A 16,133-nucleotide genomic window follows, 5' to 3' on the forward strand; every position below is an offset into this window, starting at 1 on the left:
TGAACAGTTTTAAATAATGCTTATTTAAATAATATAAATACAATGCATTTTTTAAAACAAATATTCTAGCAATAATGCAGACTCCCCCTGCTGTTTGTGTAGTTTCAGAAGCCCTGCATCTTTAAGGTGATGTTTGAGCAAGAAGCGTTTTTATTCACTGTTTGAATTACCACAGAAACTCAATTATAACCCAAGCTTTCAGTTTGTGTTTACTTTCATGCGTTTAGCGATCTCCCGAATTAGGAGTCAGTTCCTCCTTGAGTAATATAACTGTAACAGCAACAATTAGTCGGTTACACCCACTTTTGGAGCAGGAATAGGGCAACATCCTCATCTCTTTTCATGATTTTCAACGTTCCGAGATCTCCCCACCGTCCGGATGCCGTTCCTCAACCACATCGGCAACTGAGGGAGAGCCCTCCTGAGCCAGTTCGCACAGAGACACTTAGTTTGTTCCCGATTTACCGAGCCAGGACTCTGTATTGTGAACATCACCCTAGAAGATTATCACCAAATATGGTTCATTTTTAGCTTTTTGTCCCCATCAGTTCAATACAAGTCTTCTTTTTGTTCATATACCGGAGACCACACATTGTTCACCCTTTGCTGATGTAGTACGGCAGTTTCCTGTTTTTGCGGCAGTGCCATATCTGTATTCACGGTCAACTGAATTAGAGTTAAATCAGTAACATGAGTAACAATGGTGATTTTATCGATCTGCGCACATGTTTTGTAGATAAACAAGATACTGCATCCGACTGAGGCCAGCGTCTCTCTGAGGTTACACCAGTGTGATTGAAAGCACTTGGTGGCAGGATGCTCCGAGTTGTCAGTCACGCTGATAGTTTCCTGCTGCTTTTATATTCCCTCCCTGCTCATTTGTGGCCACTGGATTGGCACTGCTGCTCTGACGCTGGTCTATAATATGTCCTCCCCACCTAAGTCATATTAACAGCTGGCAGTTGTCCAGTCCCAGCCGAGGTGACGCTCCGGCTGTGGGTTCACACCAAGGAGTCCCGAGGCTTTTGGCAGTGTTCTGCTACAGGAGGTGGAGCTGGAGGGGTTTGGCAACATCTGGCTACTTGTGGTCAAAGAAAGAAAAAAAAGTGTCTCTGATCCTTTGGCCTCATCACTCTTTCTATGGCCCTAGGTTAAAAAGCTATCAGGAAAGTCAAGCTGAGGAAGTGACTCAGAACCTATTGCTCTTTTCCTCCTCTTCTCTCCTTCTGTATGCCCTTGAGTGTGCAGTAAACAGACAAAGCAAGCATGCCAGCCAATCTTCTCACCTGGTGAGGTGGCTTCTGTGCAGATCACATGCTTGAACAGTCATAAGCGCTTATACATAGGCACACACACACACACACACAAATACAGTTCTAGTCAGGACAGGCTTTGTAGTCTACCAGTGTAAGAAGTGGTCTGGTTAGCATTTCATTATAAATGCATTAGCCCCCTTTTGCTCTGTCCCTATCTGCACAGAGCAGGCAGACTTGGAGCGACTTTGCCGGAATTCCTGAGGTTCTCACCCCTTGCTCCCTTCATATTTACAGAGCTCTTGATCCCGGTAACAGAAACCAGGGCTGGAAAACTCCCTTAATCCAGCGCAGGCTGGCCAGGAACCGGCTGAAGGTGTGGTGTTGATCAGAACGGTAATCCTGATTAGACCCATCAAAGCGATTCCTTTTCATTAGACCCATGTGTCCCTTGCCGCCTGGCCTCCTCCCGGGCCATCTGCGGCACATTACCGTGCCATTCGGCCTCCTCCATAAATCCTGGGCCTCCGTTTCGGAACCATATGCGAGTACAACTCACACAAGTTTTCACATCAGAGGAGGTTCTGTCTCACTTTTTCCACTCTGCCAGACTGTTGTTGCTGCACATGTCACATTCTTGTGAAAGATACACATAGAGGTTAATAGGGAGGGTTTGTTTGAAATAATCCTTTTTTTTTCTTGATGCTGAGGCATTTGTATGTTTATTTACAGTAAAATAATGCTGATAGGAGATACCATGCCTGGTCAAGCTGGATATTCACATAATCAGCAAAAACCATTTAATGGTCCTCAATGAATATTTCACATTATTGTAGTTACTGACATATATAAGTATGAATTAAAATGAAAATAGCAGCTTAATTTGCTTTAAAACTGACAATTTTATTAAATTGACGGAAAAACCCGAGCTCGCTACGGAAATTCTTGAACGCAACCGTGACGTCACTGGTGGACAACAGCTGAACAACGCCGCGGTAAAACACCGTTATGACTGACTGTTATGACAGTATCTAGCTAAATAACCAACATTATTCATGACAATAGCCTAGCAATAAGCTAAACTCAAATGTAGAGGTACCGTTATTCTTGTAAATGTGATCGAAGTCGAACTCGAATTCATCCGACACTATAAACCTCCGTAATGCAGCTACGTAGCCGAGTATAATCTGAGCCACCGAGTTTAGCGAGTCAAGCTATAGTTAACTAACACCAACTAAAACAGGCGAAGTGAGTGTCCTTACCCTGTTTACCTCCATGTTACAGAGGCTCTTGAACACCTTTCGTTGGTGTCCTTACATGCCCATATTGTTGGAAAAGCGCCAGTGAAATGAGCTACAGATAACGGAGTGAGCAGATGGTCCTTTCCAAAGTGCCCGTTTAAAGTTGACAAATTTAGTCCATTTTCTGGATATTTTGGGATCTTTGGGCCATTTGTGCACAGATGTCCCACTGTACATTGAATGATTGCAGCCAAAAACAACACACCTTTTCGTCATTTTGCATTAAATTAAGTGCAACTTCTAGAGTTGGGGGGGGGGGGGGGGGGGACCAACGGCCTTTTAAACCTTATTCCTTGAATTAGTAAGAAATAACATGTTTTCTGACTATCAATAAACACAAGTTAGGAACTCACATTCCACTGTATTTATTTGTTTGACACTTTCATATCGCTGCTGCTTAGCCTTTAACCATAACATACCGTGTGATTACACTGATGTCATTCAAACGTTACATCAGCATGAACTCAGAGTTCTGTGACTGATAACACCTACTGGGACTAACCCTTACGCAGGTTTATGTCATGTGCCACTACAAGCTGATATATCAGGTGTCATTTAGCTTGATGAACGTATTGGGAAAGGCTTGATATGTGTTTCCTTAAAGATTTATGTAGGCATCAGGGAGTCTAATGAACAATGGCATTCTAAAGAGTGGTACCATGCTCCTGTAATGTTTTCAATAAAGAAACACGCTGCAAAGCAAACCTGGGTAAATGGCATTTTTGAAAGATGTAGCTTCATCCCGCTACTCCATGGGGTCTGTTTTCCTGCTTTTCTGGCTGGCGAGCCCAACCTTATCTAATCCAAACGCGCTGCGTAGATTCAAACATCCTCATGAGGAGTAAACGCTCACTGACTCATCCAGGCTGTTTAGGTCTCAGAGACGCTCATTCACGTTTTCTTTCATGTGTTTTTCCGGAGTAAACTTCTTTTGTAGTCAATGAATAGCAGTGATGTGTTCTAAGAAATGACTCTGTCATCGTGATGTTTTGTAAAAGTGAGTCAAAGCCTGGATTCTGTTTGGACATTGATCTTACTCTCATGTTTGGGTGAGGTTAGTAGAATCCACTGAAGTTTGAAAATGGGAAACAGTGTGATGAGAGCTAAGAGGAAAAATACAGTTTCCCTTCGTTACTCCACTTTTTATACAGAGACATGAATGGCAAACACAAGTTTGTATCTGTATGCATGTAATTAAGGTTTATACTTGTACTTCCTGATCAGAAAATAGACAAACTTAATGTACTAGAACTTGTAGATTTATGTTACTTGCAAATGTAATTTAGATTCTGGGGTATTGATATTTTTAGAAGCCAATCACACTTGTGATTTATAGCCACAGTAGTCTTTATAAAAACCATATATTTACTAAATGGTAAATTGCTTTGGTTTAGTGTGCCCTGCTTTTACCTTCCTTATATTGTCTGTACTTTTCAGGTAACCTCCAAATTTCCCCCAAATCGGCCCACGCTTAAGGAAAATCCTGCCTATTTTGAGGGTTGATTGGATCCTCCAGACAATCACAAATGTTCTCTTGATCTCAGGGTGATCATAAACTATTATCTTCCCAGATTTTCATCTCCCAGTGCAGTCGGACCCACTCTGATTGCGAATCGTAAATATGAAACGTTAAATATTTACTATTCCGTATCCTGTAGTGTGGGGGGGAAGGGGCTTCTCTGGTGTGAAACGTAAGGTTGATGTCATGCACCAAAGAGCTGAACTGATATTGAAGTTGCCAGTGTTTACGGATGTATAAATGCGTGTAATCACCTCACTCTTGCGTTGCGGTACGTATAAAGACCAATTTGTGCTTCTGTAATTTCAAACGTGCTCAACAGCTCCACACAAACGTGGATCCTATGCGCTGTACTTTACACCGTAGCCTGATGTACATCTTCCCAAAATTGCAGCCACACTTCGTGGCAACACAGACGCCATCAACTGTAAACTGGTCCGCAGTCGGAAGAACATGGGTTGTGCTTAACTGAGGACGTCCAGGGAGTCTTCTCCATGTTACAGAGAGTGTAGACAGCAGCACATTCATGCCAAGAGATTTCCTCAGACATTGGTGTGGGACAACTGGGGAAAAAAACATATTACGAGAAGTGGAAACCGGTTTAATCCCCGAGTCCCTGTAGGAACATCCATGGCTGAAGTGCCCCTGAGCAAAGCACTGAACCCACAACTGCTCAACGAGAGCCGGGGATGGCTGCCCTCTGCTCTGGGGATGTTCACAGCTCCTAGTGAGCCACAGATGGGTTAAATTCAGAAAACACATTTCACTGTACATTGTACAATGACAAATAATATTGCAAATGGTCACAACGCCGTTGGTAGGTTTAATTGAGCCTTAAGCCATTTGACCCCTTCTTTTCAGCCATGGTTTCATCCACATCCTTATTCTCAGCAGAAAGTATTTTATCTTCCTTTCCACAGTAAAAGGTTATTGAGAGCTACACATTCTTTCAGGCCCATAGCATTGATTTGTCTGTTCACAGTGGAAGAAACCTGTCGATTCTCCTCACGGACGCCATCTTGAAAACAACAAATAAGTGAACTGACTAGAAATGAAATAAATGAATGGTGGCCTCTGGTCCTTGCGCACTACTCTTTGGACGTTACATAAACTCATATCTAGGGGAATAAGACCAGATGCTTCAAACCCAGCCAGAGACTTGTAATATTTTCTGAGTAGACTGAGATCAAGCTCATTTTTCCAGACTAAGCTCTTCTGTCTTTGCAAGATTAAACAGAGGAGCTGGCTTAGACACACATACATATTGCATCTCATTTCGTCTGTGATGTATAGCATGGCTTGTCGTTTCTATCAGTTGCATTTTTCCCCTGTGCCTGCTGCATGAGAGGAAAGCCGTTATTAAGATAAATGCCATAGGTTGAACAGATTACGGGCCTGGCCTCTTTGAAGGCAGTTAATGATTCCATTGCTGTGTTAAGCACAGTGTGCCTGAGTAAGATATCGCTTCCCAACTCGGTGTCAAAGTTTCCAACTTCTCTTTGTTTGTAAGTTTCAGTGGAGGGAAAAAGTTCCAGTATTTTTCATTTAGAAGAAGTTTTCAGTCCCTCAGATCCTTATTGACTTGGCGTGTTTTGTAAGCTGAAATTTCTTATTCTTTTGATGCCGACAGAAACGCTGTCCTCGGCAGTCAGTGGGTCCTGAAACGGGCAGCTGGAGTTTGAACGCATCTCACAGATCCCGAAGAAAAAGGGAGGAGAAATCCATTAAATCCATGAATGGATTTTCATCAAAGACGTCGCCCTTTTTGAGGGGGAGCTCGTGGAATAAAATAATGAGAAACAGAATATCAGAAGAGATAAGATCGCGCATTAGATTGTCCCACCGTCTGAGGCTGACTGAAAAGAAAGGCAAAAAGAGAGCGGGCGACTTTTCTTTCTTTCTTTTTTTTAGCTCCTGGTAATGACTGAGGTTTATCTGCTTCTCTGTGTGCTGCGTGTCTGTGTGTGCGTGCGCCCAGTACCCAATCTCCATCCGCCACAGAGGGCCTTGGGAGCCTTGTTCCTCTAGATAAACCTGTTTGCTCTCGGCAGCACACAGGACTCCCAGCCAGCCTCTCAGATGCTGCTCTACTCTCTGTACTACTACCCCCACCCCACCCCCACCCCCCTGCTCCCTTCAGCTTTTGAGTAATGGCAAGCTAATATGAATTAGGGATTGCTTTACAGATTTTGTTCTTTTAATGTTCTCTTCCCCCCACTTGAATATTGCAGATTTCCAAGGTGGCGTGATTTTGACAGAGCATGCAAATATCCTCAGTACTGTTTACAACAGTGACCTAATGGGAAATGTATTCCCACTTGAATTAAGATTAAAAAGCAGAGTGAAATTTGATTTGTTTATCTTACCGAGGCTTATCAGTGATGAGCAGAGGTGTGTCAGGTGGCAGCGCAGTTAGAGCGGTAACACCGCAGGGGCGTCTTTGTCGGATGGCTTCTCTTGCTATACCCATGACTCATAGGTAACTACACTCTCAGAGCAGAAAGGTACGGTACAGGTATGTTATTGTTCAGTTAAAGTACACACTGTGTAAGGTTACCTTTAAAGGTACAACATTGGTTTTTAAAGTCTACTACGTTCCCTGAAGGTTCATTACATTCTCTTATCCAGAAGGAGAGGGGGATATTTGCAAAGTCCTGGAGATGAAGTGGAGCGTACATATTAGTGCAGTTAATATAGAACAAGGTACAGAATATGACCCCTTGTGGGTACCACCACTGACTTTGTAGAATCTACTCATCTAACCTTTCTTTTTTAATAAAGAGTGTTAATTAGTAGTTCACTCCCCTTCCTGCCAAATTTTAGTGAGGGTTTGTTGGCATTCAGCGAGAAGAGCATGAGTCAATTCATGTGTGGATGTTGGACGATTGTTTTTAATCCCAAGAGGTGGTTTTCAGTCACGTTTCCAATGACGAGTGAGAACTGTACAATCAGAAAATCACAACATATTAGAAGTGATGTTTATGTGACGTTATGTTATGGATCTTTTAGCATTTCTCAAGAGCGCTGATGAAAGCTCACAAACGTACTGAGACTTGTTTGTTAGTAGCTGGGTCAACCTCAGTGTCACAGTGCTCCTCTCTTCAGTCTAAATCAAATCTGACTCTGCTTTTTAATCAAAATTCTAGTGGGAATAAATTTCGCATTATGTCATTATTGTAAACAGTACTGAGGATATTTGCAGGCTCTGTGCTTCTCATGAATTGTCCTGGGAATTAAAGGAGAAACAAAACAATTCTGTTGCATAAAGATAAAATGGGGCTGGATGATGCGGCCAAAATTTATATCACGATATATTTCTTAATTTTGGTCAATACGATATCGGATTGATACGAACAGTAGAAAATCCACTGAAAAACTGCCCCAAACAAACAAGAAACATGATGTCACCATCAAACAAAAACCTACTGGCTTTATCAATATCGATATTTTAAACTAAATTTTAAATCGAGTGCTGAACTGATGACAGCGCCCTCTAATGACCGTCAGTTAGTGACAGACGCTGTAAATAACGTGTACTGAAATATCGAAAATGTGTTTACAAATCATATCATTGTTATTGAAACATTTTATATTGTGATAAATATTGATATTGAATTATTGTACAGCCCTATGATAATGGAGCATAAAGCCCACCACTGCTGGACACCCACTGAACTGAGCAATATACAACACTCCCTCCTCAGACCGGACAATCAAGTCAGTTTTCCCTTTCCACCTTAAAAGGGTGTGGCAAGTACATACTGGCTCCCGCTGCTCCATTTACGATGGAACGGGAAACTGGCGAATTAAAAAAAAGTGTTGGGTTCTGCACAGTTCTGTTGGTGCTGTGTTTACTGTAGTAGGTGATATAGCGTAGGTGATATAGAGTGATATGACATCTTCCTGCAAGCGACCTATCGGAAAGAGATCCCTCACAACAGTGGAAGCTGTTTCACTGCTCCAAGGCCCAATGCTGGGGCCTTTCTTTTTTTCATTACTTTTTTTAAAAACCCTCTTTATGAACCCGGTTTAGCGTTCTGGTTTTCTATTGGTTTCTTTCTGCAGTAAAACGAATGAAATGCAGATGATTTAGAAGCGTCCTGCCCTTCTGGAGTAAATATGTCATCAGCATCATTTTGAAATGTTGATGTTTATCTGCCAGTGGTTGTGTAAATCTGCCATTATTGTACATTGTGGCATTTAGTCATGAGGCTGTTTTTTTTTTTTAAAGGATCAGAGAAAGGGCATGGAATACAAGTCCGGGTTAGTTTTGTGTTGCTGTTTTAGAGTTTAACAAGACGTCTGGCATAAAATTGCCCACAGAGTTTGTCACTATAGTGGCTTTGAACTAATCAGGAGAGTATGGTGGCCTGCTTGTAGCTGACGTTTTTGCGTCCTGAATCACAGATACGATCTGATCTCAGCTGACTAATACTTCATTCTGAAACACACGCTGGCCCCAGCGAGATCGTTTTAAAGTAATTTAACTCTCATGTCGGAAAAGCAAAGCCTTGCCTAAAGCTAGTTTACACTGCAACATGTGGGCATCGGCAGTAGAGTGGTCCTGTTGAAAAAACAGCGGCGTGCGTAATGAATCACTGTTGAAAGAGCTGCTTTTTCGGTGGACTCGCCATTCTTGTTGAGCCCTATTCATCTTCCCACATACCCACATAGCCGATCGACTCTACCCACTTGTTAACACTACGGGCCGAGACAGAGAGGGTGTTGGGATGCGGGTAACTGCAGCATTTACCCTCTCTCTAAAGGAGGACGTCTCTTTGATCTCACAGCGGACTCTTGATCTCACGGCGCTACATGGGCCCAGGTTATGGAGTCTGTGGAGTAGGGGCAGCTAAAGTGGCCTTAATATTTAATTCTTTTGAAGTTTTGATGGTGGACAGTTGAGAGCATAGTTTAAACATGTCAGGAATACTATACGTCCGAATGTTTGTAAGCACCTCTTGTAATTTGTGAATTCAGTTACTTTGTGGATGTTCGCTTGTGCACACATTTCTACACTGTTTCTACATTCACTGTCCATCCTCTCAGCTATAGTTTACAGACTATAGTCCATATGTGGCTCTGTATACTTTATTTTCCCCCTCTACCCCTGTTCTCCAGCGCTCAGGACCCCCACAGAGCAGGTGTGACGTGGTGGTGGATCATTCTCAGCGCTGCAGTGACACTGACGTGGTGGTGGTGTGTTAGTGTGTGTTGTGCTGGTGTAGAGTGGATCAGACACAGCAGTGCTGCTGGAGTTTTTAAACCCTGTGTCCACTCTCTGTCCACTCTGTGAGACACTCCTCCCTCGTTGGTCCACCTTGTAGATGTAAAGTCGGAGACAGTGTGTCGCTCGTCCTCTAGTCCTTCATCAGTGACACAGGACGTTGTCGGCTGGGTGTTTTTGGTTGGTGGACTGTTCTCAGTCCAGACACGGAGGGGTTTAAAAACTCCAGCAGCACTGCTGTGTCTGATCCACTCTACACCAGCACAACACACCACCACCACGTCAGTGTCACAGCGCTGAAGAACAGGGGGAAAGGGGGATAATAATGTATGCAGAATAACAACTCTGGTCTGTAATTGTAGAACTGCTCCTGTGAGGTCAGTGGAGCTGAGAGAATGGACAGTGCGTGTAGAAACAAGAAGGTGGTCATAATGTAACGGCTGATTGGTGAGTACTCTCCACAGAGCAGATGCACATGAGCCTAGAAGAGTAGAAGCATAGGGAACCGACTTACCCTTAATCCCTAACACACGTGTTGAGCAGAGTATGCATACTTTCCGAGTTCCAGGCAGAGAAGAGTGATCAATGCTTAACCCCCCCTCACTCCACAAAGATGTCCAACTTCAGAGGGCTGTGTCCCACATCAAGAGCAGGACCATTCCTGCAGTGGATAACCAGCATGGCACAGCATGCCCGAGGCTCCCGACCGGATGTGACTGGCTCTCATATGGCCGATGACTATTCCCTGGTCACCCTTCTTTTGCCCCACAGCCAAGGGCCCCAAGATCCCCCCCGCCCCACTTTCAAAGGCCCACATCCAGTCTCTCCTCTTCAAAGAAAGCCCCCTTCTCCCTCCACCTCATCCAAACCTGCTAAGGAGCTGGCAAGGGCCTAACATCAGTGGACAAACCTGAGCTGCTCTCTGAGAATTGCTTCAATCTGCCCACCATATGAGCCCTTCGTTTTCACTTAAAGCAGCCCCCTCTGTTTGGGAAAACAGACTTAAAAGGGATGCTTACCTTTTTGGTGTCTGTATTTCTGTCTGTCTTTTATTCCCCCCCCCACCTCCAGGTTTGGTTACATAGTGAAGCTGCTGTATGTGTTTCGCTCCCAGCTACTCGCTCTTTTCCTGTCTTGCTTCAAGATCACCATGGTAACAAGGTGTGCGCCATGCAACGGGTGCGGTTATTTTAAGTTTTAAGGGAATAGAGAGAGAGAGGGAGAGAATGGTAGAAGCACAGATGAGCTGAACGAGTGGCAGTGTCTTGAAGAATGAGATGCAGCACCCAGGTGACAGAAGGAGAAGAAGAAGAAAAAGTGCGATAGTATATGCCACTCACATACATTAGAAGCAGCGTGGGAGGCGAAAGGCAACCTGCACAGCCTCACCTTCTCATTATGGAATGGAATATGGAAATATCTGGAAATGTCTGGGCTGTATGTGTGAGAGGCTCAAGAGAAACCTCAGCAAAATCCTCCCACTCTGTGATGGCTCTTTGTTCCCTCAGCTAGATCTCTGCTTAGAAGACTGTGCAGTTGACTGGTAAGGGGTCATTTGTCGAAGTAGGGAGAGCAGTGGTCCTGGTTGCCCATTAATGGCCTCAAACACGTACTGAGCAGCCAAAGCATATATCTCTACCATCTAATGCCATTAATGTGAAGCCAGTGATCTACCCATTGAAACCTCTTTGTTGTTTCTGTTTTCGCCCAGTTTCCCCAGTCCTTGTGTGGCACGGAAACTCACTGTCACGCACCTGAACTCTAATTTCTAAAGCCTGCAGGTGTGTTATTCCAATCCTAGCTTGACATGAAGGTTGCTGTGGTGTAATTCCTAAATAAAATGATAAACACGCTAGTTGTCAAGTTAGAAATGTACTCCAGCTGTGTTCTTTCCTCACAGAGTGCTACTTAAGGATATCGCATCTCGGCTTGGATTCAAATCTGAATCCCACCGATGTCCCAACACTTTTGAGTAATCCTTTTTCTGCGTGCAGTGCGCTACAAAAGATTTTTCTTTTGACGAATGGTGGTACCAGAACAGCTTTGTCCAGGCTGACACATCCGCATTCACAAACATCACGAGAGCTATTTTTGCGGCTGGTGACATCTCTCCCACGCAGACACTTAAAGACTGTCTTAAGTTCTCTACACGTCTTCTCTTTCTGGAACCTGGCAGCGAAATGCAAAAAGACAGTTGTGAATACAACTTTAATACTCCACCACTTGCACCTGTTGACTAACAAGGATGTGGCACCCGTACACGCTTTTGATTCAGTCATGACAGCAGGGATTAGACTGAAGCAACTCTTCAGACATGGCTGCCGCCGACGGAGAGGAACGCTGTAAACACACACTCCTTTCAAAACCGAGACGCGCATCAATGAGCGCGGCTCTCCCAAGACAGACCTGTCAGCTGTCATTCTGCCCAAAGTTTGGACGTCAGGGTTTTTTTTATATATATATTTATCTATGTATATGTATGTGTTTGTAAAATATCACCAATACTTTTCACTCTAGAATTTGGGGGTTTTGTTTTTTCCGACTTCCTCATCTGCCAGATGATGGTGGAGGAGGCGGGGGGTGGGGGGGTGGTGTTGTTTGTCGTTGTTTGTCTCTCTCTCTCTCTCTCTCTCTCTCAAACTTAATAATTTCTGTCAACTGGTTTCTCTGCCATTTGGAGATACACCAAATCCCATTATTTTTGGTCATGGATTACGGCAAGCAAAACAGTGGGGGGGAGAAAATGATCAAAGACGTGTCGCTATCACCTCTGAGTGGCAGATTGAGGGAGGGAAATGGGGCTTAATAGCAGAAAATCAGATTTAGACCATCCAGGCATGTGGATGGATGTGGTGATTCTATTTCTCTTTCTTGTGTGGAGATGAAAGTTTAGCCTTCCCCCCCTCAACCACCCCCTTTTTTTATTACTATTATTCCCTGAGTGTGGCTGGGTTATTTATGGCTGCAAGTGTGTGTGTGTGTGACACTGAGAGATACTGCCACAGACTGGCAGTATGGAGCTGTTCTGAGTGTGTGGAACATCAGTGCCAGCCTTAAAGCCTCTGTGGGCTCACACAGAGGCGGCTTGTTGCACTGCCTTACACACGCTGCAGAACAGCTCACCTCGTACAAACACAACTGAACACCCGGCTGACCAGACACATCACGACCACAGGCACTTTCTAACAATGTGGTGTGTTACTGTGTAGTTCGGTTCAGATAAATACGCTGTTGCATTTTAATTCGGGTTCTTTTACACAGACACACACCGCAGCAAAGGATATGTGATGTGATAGCGTACAGTGTACAGTTCCTGAACCGCTAGAAGACGTTAGTCCAGCATTTAGTCTTTCCACCCTGGTGACAGCTTCATGTGGGACAGTTCTGTTAATGTCTCCAAAGTACAGTTTCACATGTTGAAAACGTATATAAGAAGTTCTCAACTTGAAAATAAAACATTATTTAATCTGTGTGATCATTAGTTGGCCAGATTTTATATTTGAACCCTTGTGAAATTTATTGTAAACACCTTTTAACTGTTAATTTGACTTTATTTTATATATTTATTTTTGAAAAACTCTTTATTTGAGACTGAAAAGTGCTAATAAAAATGGCAATGGTTGATATACAGTATACAGCAAGGGTCCAATTATTGATTCAGTGCTTATAAAGAGAATATTTTAAATATATACAAATAAATTTGAAAGTGTTTTTGTGCAGCGTAGAACTGTAAGTCAAAATTAAAACATTTGTCATGTTGCTGTAACCTTTGCGTAGAATTAAAAATCACAGTTATTTTATTCAAAATATAACCTCAAAGTAAGGCGCAGCAGGTAGGTGTCGCAGTCACACAGCTCCAGGGGCCTGGAGGTTGTGGGTTCGTGTCCCACTCCGGGTGACTGTCTGTGAGGAGTGTGGTGTGTTCTCCCTGTGTCTGCGTGGGTTTCCTCCGGGTGACTGTCTGTGAGGAGTGTGGTGTGTTCTCCCTGTGTCTGCGTGGGTTTCCTCTGGGTGCTCCGGTTTCCTCCCACAGTTCCATAAACACACGTTGGTAGGTGGATTGGTGACTCAAAAGTGTCCGTAGGTGTGAGTGAATGTGTGTGTGTGTGTGTGTGTGTGTTGCCCTGTGAAGGACTGGCGCTCCCTCCAGGGTGTATTCCCGCCTTGCGCCCAATGATTCCAGGTGGGCTCTGGACCCACCGCGACCCTGAACTGGATAAGGGTTACAGATAACCTCAAAGTAGTTTGAAAATGACAAGCGAGATTTTATTTGACACTGCATCCGTCATCAGTCCCATCAAGATTTGTTTGATTTGTTCTGTTCTTTGAGATAATCTTGTGCTCAAAAGTATGTGCGAGTTCTGGTTTAGACGATTTAAAGTAACACTATGTAATATCTTTACCTTAAAATTCTTGCTTGACACTCATTGAGATGCTCTGACCTGTGATAGAGAGCCTCTGTCGTGGCCTTAGCACTTAGCACTGCAGAAACTGCACTATGTAACATGTGGAGGAGGGTAGGAAACTAGTGTTCCTCTAAAGATGGGGATTTCGATGTCGGCGATCATGAACGTAGTGTATTTTGTTGAATAAAATGATGATATTTATCCTTAATGCTACACAACTGTTACCATGAAATGGCTTTACAACTTATTTTACACTTTATATATTACAACAGCAGGAGGAATAATCTGTTGCAAACACAAAAGCAGGAATGCCGCAAGGAGACAACAGTTTATTCTGTTTGATTCGTTTAGAAATCCGTGGTGTACATTACATTCATCCTTAACCCTTACTAGAGTTCGTCCTGAACTTAGTCTTGTTGCATGTTTCTGACTCGAGCCGTGTGTCTCCTAAAGATCAGGTGTGGGTTACACCTCGAGCCCTTTTTTTTTTTGTCTGCAGACTAGAACGGTAGAACAAGCTCAGCAGTCATCAGCGAGCTTTAATCACGCCACCAGATGGTGACGGCCACTGTCGGGAGGTTGGGCAGATAAAAGGCTCTTTCAGCGTAGCGGGGCTCTTTGCCTTCATCTCTTATTGATTCTCTAATCTGGGCTTTGTAGTGCCGACCCAGGCTCAAACCCAGCCCCGAAGGTCATCAAACGGGACGGTGGGCAGGAGGTCCAGGCTCCTTAAGGCCAATAAAGCAGGCGTTTTTTTGGCCTTAGCCCTGCAGCAGATGTTTGTGCTAGATCTCCATCAGTAATAAGCCTGACGGGTCTTCGCCCAGCTGTGCTTCTAAGGGACTTATGAATCTGTGATGAAAAATGAACAATGGTCCTAAAATATGTGGACAGGGCCCTACCTTCACCTGCTATTGTGAAAGTAAACAGACCGGCAGTGGGAGGGGAGGGGGTGGTCTGTGTTTGAGGTCTGTTTTCATTTTCGCTGCCTGAACTCGCTCTGTTTCTTGTGGCAGAATTACACTAAAAGTTGCATTTCTTCAGAAATGGAGTTAAAGGGCAGGTAGACGATTCCGGAGAACTACTGTTTTTGTTTGTGTTTGTACAGAAAAAGGGGCATCTTTTAAGGTGGAAACCGATTGTATCTTGTAGGCGGCTGAAGTGTAAATTGTAAGTGTTTATTAACTGTTTGAATTCCCACAGAAACTCATGTGTAACTCGAGCTGTTTAGTTTTGTAGCACTTTCACTCTACGTTTACTTTCATGCAGTTAGCGCTCTCCTGAATTTGGAGTGAGATCCTCCTTAAGTAACGTAACTGTACACTGTCAGAAAAACGGTCTCCGTGGTGGAACCCTCAGTGAAACATATTCAGTGTTTTGGTTCGGGAACATAACCGTACCTTACTTTATATGAACTGTGGATGTTAAAGTTGTGTTGAAGTCATTCGCCCCGTTTCATCTCCAGGACTTTTATTGTGTTATTTTACTCTCCACAGTTGTGTAATGAAAGATTACAGAGATCCCCCTCTCCTTCTGGAGAAGAGAATGTAATGAACCTTTAGGGAACACAACTGGACTCTAACACCACTGCTGTACCTTTAAAGATGCACTACACTGTTTGAAGCTTCAGTGACAGTGATGTTCCTGCACCATAGCTATTTTCTGAGAAAGTAGCAGCAAATATATTTGTGTTCCCCACCTATGAAACAGGAATACAGCAGCTTTCTCATCTCTTTCCATGCTTTTCTATGTTCAGAGGACTCACACCGGCCCAAACGCCTACAGGTGCTGTTTCTTGGCTCACCAGCAGGAGAGAGGTTAATGGGGTCATGTATTGATGTTCGATGATTTTTTTCTGGATCAAATGCCTCTCCAGAGAATGCAGCCCACTGAGCTAAACCTCCCTAGCTGACCCTTGGCTGTCTCTTGGCTTTGGACATGGTGTCTTTAGGCTCATGTGCAGTTGCTCCAGTGTCCCATTGCACAGCATGCTTAGGTTTACTTTAGATTACATGACCTGGATGTGAACCGTTGATTGTGCCACAAATTTGAGACGCCAGGACGTACAGTACCACTGTAAAGAATCCCACACATCTCTAGAATGGCACTTCCCACCCAAACGTGTGAATCAGTGAAATTCCTCGTTAATCTCGGAGACCTTACTGTACTCCACGGTGTGCCGCAGTCTCGCCACATTCCAGCAGAATTCCTTGAAAGCTCCAAACCCTTTCGGCGCACAGTCACGTCTCATCCACGCTGACATTAGAACGTAAAGGCTGTCACTTACCCATTACAACATTTCTGTTCATGGGGGAATAGAGCAGAGTGGGAGACGAGACAAAAATGGTGAGTGACAGAGCTAGTGATGAGACAGATACAGTACAAGCAGAAATGTGTGTGATTAGCCTGGCAGCACTGGAGGTCTGA

The 16,133-nt window shown here is 43.9% G+C and overlaps 1 protein-coding gene across 4 annotated transcripts in view; it reads left to right on the top strand.

Annotated features, from left to right (window-relative positions):
• The window catches only part of cep112 (centrosomal protein 112), a 191,343-nt gene that overhangs the window by 124,251 nt on the left and 50,959 nt on the right, over positions 1 to 16,133 (top strand). The window lies entirely within an intron of this gene.

The sequence above is a fragment of the Hoplias malabaricus genome, chromosome 13 (assembly GCF_029633855.1).
Source record: "Hoplias malabaricus isolate fHopMal1 chromosome 13, fHopMal1.hap1, whole genome shotgun sequence".
NCBI lineage: Eukaryota > Metazoa > Chordata > Actinopteri > Characiformes > Erythrinidae > Hoplias > Hoplias malabaricus.